This window comes from Trichechus manatus, unplaced genomic scaffold (assembly GCF_000243295.1).
Source record: "Trichechus manatus latirostris isolate Lorelei unplaced genomic scaffold, TriManLat1.0 scaffold00212, whole genome shotgun sequence".
In the NCBI taxonomy this organism is placed as follows: domain Eukaryota; kingdom Metazoa; phylum Chordata; class Mammalia; order Sirenia; family Trichechidae; genus Trichechus; species Trichechus manatus.
Window position 1 is genome coordinate 2,745,643 of NW_004444148.1, and position 4,530 is coordinate 2,750,172.

The following is a 4,530-nucleotide window of genomic DNA, read 5'->3' on the forward strand; positions in this document are numbered from 1 at the left end:
AGCACAAGTGGAAGAGCGTAGTCAATGTCACTGAACTGTGCATGTAGAAATTTTTGAAATGGTGTATCTTTGGCTATGTGTATTTTCACCAAAAAAAAAAGGTTGAGAAGGTAGAGGGTTGATACGTTGTGGGCTTGTTAGCCAATGTCATAAAACAACATGTGTACTACTGTTTCATGAGAAACTATTCGTTCTGTAAGCCTTCACCTGAAGTACAATTAAAAAAAGATAAAAATAAATAAAAATTAAAAAAACCACAATGAGATACCATCTCACCCCAGCATTACTGACACGAATTAAAAAAAAAAAAAAACAGAAAGTAACAAATTCTGGAGAGGCTGTGGGGAGAGATCAGAACTCTTATGCACTGCTGGTGGGAATGCAAAATGGTACAACCACTTTAGAAAACGATATGGTGCTTCCTTAAAAAGCTAGAAATAGAAATACCATTGATCCAGCAATCCTATTCCTAGGAATATATCCTAGAGAACTAAGAGTTGTCACACGAATACATATGCATACCCATGTTCACTGCAGCACTGTTCACAATAGCAAAAAGATGGAAACAATCTAGATGCCATCAGCAGATGAATGGCTAAACTATGGTACACACACACAATGGAGTATTACACAAGGATAAAGAACAATGATGAATCTGCGAAGCATCTCATAACATGGATGAATCTGGCGGGCATTATGCTGAATGAAATAAGTTAATCACGAAACGACAAATATTGTATGAGACCATTACTGTAAAAACTCATGAAAAGGTTTACACAAAAAAAGAAACAATTTTTGATGGTTAAGAGGGAGGGGAGGGGTGGGTATGGAAAAACACTAAAGACAATAGATAAGTGGTAACTTTGGTGAAGGGTAAGACAGTACACAATTCTGGGAAAGCCAGCACAACTTGTACAAGGCAAGGTCATGGAGGCTCCATAGATACATTCGAACTCCCTGAGGGACTCAATTGCTGGGTTGAGGGCTGTGGGGACCACAGTCTCAGGGAACATCTAGCTCAATTGGTATAACATAGTTTATAAAGAAAATGTTCTACATTCTACTTTGGTGAGTAGTGACTGGAGTCTTAAAAACCTGTGAACAGCCATCTAAGATACTCCACTGATCTCACCCCTTCGGGAGCAAGGGAGAATGAAGAAAACTATAGTCCAAAGGACTAATGGACCATAACTACCACGGCCTCCACCAGGCTGAGTTCAGTACAACGAGATGGTGTCCAGCTACCACTTCTGACTGCTTTGACAGGGATCACAACAGAGGGCCCGGACAGAGCTGGAGAAAAATGTAGAACAAAACTCTAACTCACAAAAAAAAAGACCAGACTTACTGGCTTGACAGAGACTGGAAAGTCCCCAAGAATATGGCCCCCGGACACCCTTTTAGCTCAGTTGTGAGGTCACTCCTCAGGGTCAGCTTTCATCCAGAGATTAGATGGGCTCATAAAACAAAAGGAGACTAAAGGGGCACACCAGCCCAGGGGGAAGGACTAGAAGGCAGGAGGGGCCAGGAAAGCTGGTAATAGGGAACCCAGGGTCAAGAAGGGAGAGTGTTGACATGTTGTGGGGTTGTTAACCAATGTCATAAAACAGTATGTGTACTGTTAAAAGAGAAGCTAGTTTGTTCTGTAAACCTTCATCTAAAGTACAATTTAAAAAAAAAAATCTTTAAGTCTTAAAAATATCTCCTGAAATCTTCTTAAAAACAAATAATAGTTTAATTAGTAATGAATATCTGCCTTGAGCATTGTGCTCTTTTAAAGAACTATCTATACAGGATCAAATTGACAACAGCAACTCAAAAGAGTAGACAGGAAACTTAGGGGACAGTGAGTTTATGTTAATGGGGGAGGAATATTTCAGAAAAGGAGGGTGAAAATGGTTACACAACTTGAAGAATGTAATCAGTGTCACTGAATTATACATTTAGAAATTGTTGATTTGGTGTTTGTTCTGCTGTGTATATTCTCAACAACAACAAAAATGAATTTTTTTTTTTAAAAGGGTTTGATCAAAGAAAGAGCACAAACTACTGAAATGTCTCAAGCTGCAAAGAAACATTTGGCACAGGTACATGCTAAGGACTTTTCAATCTGCCTTCCTTCGAATAGACTGTGCAATAAAAGTCTAAAACCAATCTCAGAAGGCAAAATCTGTCAACTAGAGAAGCACTTCCAGTCATCTTAATTTTGTCATTTATCTTGCCATTGTTTTTCATGATTCATCCCTGAAATAGAGCACATGTTAGTTCTTTAAAGCAGTAGCCAGAACACACCACCCTACTGTAGCAGGCTGTTAAGAGCATCAGCAGGAGGGAGGGGCTACAGAGAAAGGAGCAGTGAAAGATGTCAGTGATGCCTGAAGGCCAAAGCCACAGGGCAAATGTGACCAGCAGGGCCCTCCTCCTCCTCCTATCACCTGGTTCCCAAATCCTTCAACAGGGTGTGTCCGAGTAATCCCTTTCGCTATCACTGGTCGAGGCTGGGATCCTGTTTTCAAAGACTCCTCTATATACTTGGCTTAACCCAAAACGTATTATGTGCCTGAGGACCCTGTGGGTGTCTGCTCATTACATCATTATATCTCACATCAGGCTGATGCTGAAGCTTAATTAGCAGGAGGGAGATGAGGGATTTCAGACCGGAGGAACCTATTTTTAAAAAAGGCGGGACGTAAAAAATATGGAGGCGGGAAAGTGGAAGGGAGGAATCTGTGCGATTTAAAGCAAGCACAGAACGAAGCTGTCAACCGCCCCAATACCAGCCAGGTCTAAATCACGATTGTGATACTTTTTTGCACCTGAGAGCAGGGAAGAAAAATATGCTGTCGACTTCCCTTCCTTCCATCAACTCTCTCTATATGGCATCGTGAGGACACACCCCCTGGCCACCTACAAACCTCCATCTAAGCCCGATCTTCCCCATCCTCCTGCGTCCAGCCCTGACCCAGAGCTCCGAAAACGCCCCGGCAACCAGCTCCTCCTCTCCTGACAGCCCCTTCCAAATCCCCTCAAGGTGGTCACAGCCACCTCCCTAGCTGACCATGTCACTTCAGCACCTGGTCCTCAACGCCCTTCTGCCTTCTCTGCTCCGCGACTCACCCGCCCACACCAGTGTTCTGGGCCCCTTCTCAGACCCGCCACGGCTGCCCCAGCTCCCTGACAAGGAAGACATACACGAGCCCCGCTCACGCCGCGTCCTCCCAGGTCAGGTCCACACCTCCGCCCTGACCTGGAGCCCAAGCTCCTTCCGGCCTAGTCAAGGACACCTCTTCCGCCAGCCCTCACCCCGCCCGCGGCGCCGCGGCAGCCCAGCTCTCCTCCCCCGCGCAGGACACTCACCCAAACGTAACCGGACGGTAGCTGAGGAGAGGAAGCCAGCCGCGGAAGGACAGTACGCGGCACCTCCTCTCCGCCACTTTATAGCCGCCGAGCCACCGGACCCCGGCACCGCCGGGAGTCGGTGGGAGGCGGGACAGTGGCGCCAGCAGCCAATCGCGCCCAGCAGAGTAGCCCGGTAGTGTCCGCCCCCCAGTCCGGCTTCTACCAATAGGAAGGAAACTAGAGGCGGGGACTCGCTAGGGTTTTCCCTCGTGGCTGGAAGGGCGGGGGAAGAGGCGGGGACAAAGTCTGAGGGCTGATGTAGTGGGGTGAGAGAGTGACGTGCAGTGGCCCGAGAGCCCGCCTGCCAATGACAGGGCGGCGAGAGACGGCGAGAGCCAACGGGAAGGGAGTGAAAGCTTCTCCGACCAGTTGAAGCTCAGCGAGAGGAGATGGAGGCCAATGGGGACTCCGCGTCCCACCACTGGGGAGAGATGGGTCAAGTGTGGGAGGCGAGTTGTTACCCGCTTGAGAGTCTGTCAGGTTGCCTAGCAACCAGAGCCAGGCTTCACCTATAAGAGTTCTGAAACATTTGATTTGAATTCAGTCTTAACGTTTTGTAATTTTCACAGTAGCCAAGTGCGCCTATATTACAAGTTGGAGCAGAATACTCCCGATGGAATTTGTAAATATTGTAAATAATATTCAAAATTCCCTTGACTTTTTAAAAGACAGTTAGTAGGACAGTTTTCCGGAACTAAACCTAAAACAAGATAGTTTGGGAGTGAGGAGGGTGTGGGAGGCTTGCCTGAGCAGGGAGGGAAGTTGATCCTGCGTTCCAGGATTTTTGCTAGGTAACGATCTCTGAGGTAAGGGACTCCGTCTGACCCGTTCCGCACTGTATCTTCCGCTTGACATGTAGGTGCTAAGTAAAAAATCGTTGAAAGAAAGGGATGGAACAATTTTCAGCATAGGGAATCCATAGGATAGATAAGAACTGCCTGTTGTTGATTGATCTCAAGTCCATTCAGACTTATGGCAGCCCCGTGTGTGCAGAGTAGAACTGCTCTACAGGGTTTTCAAGACTGTGGCCTTTCAGAAGCAGATCGCCAGGCCTGTCTTCCCAGGCACCTCTAGGTGGGTTCAAACCTTTTGGCTGCTAGTCCAGTGCTTAACCATTTGCGCCACCCAGGG

The 4,530-nt window shown here is 46.8% G+C and overlaps 1 protein-coding gene across 3 annotated transcripts in view; it reads right to left on the reverse strand.

Moving 5' to 3' along the window:
- HMGCS1 (3-hydroxy-3-methylglutaryl-CoA synthase 1) overlaps nt 1-3,469 on the reverse strand; it is a 32,561-nt gene extending 29,092 nt beyond the window's left edge. For 2 of the 3 annotated variants that reach the window (XM_023742510.1, XM_004388447.3), the window contains exon 1: nt 3,358-3,469. The gene's annotated coding sequence lies outside the window, so the exon portion shown is untranslated. The remainder of the gene's footprint in view (nt 1-3,357) is intronic. The other variant, XM_023742509.1, reaches the window with a different exon arrangement.
- Nucleotides 3,470-4,530: the final 1,061 nt, after the last annotated feature.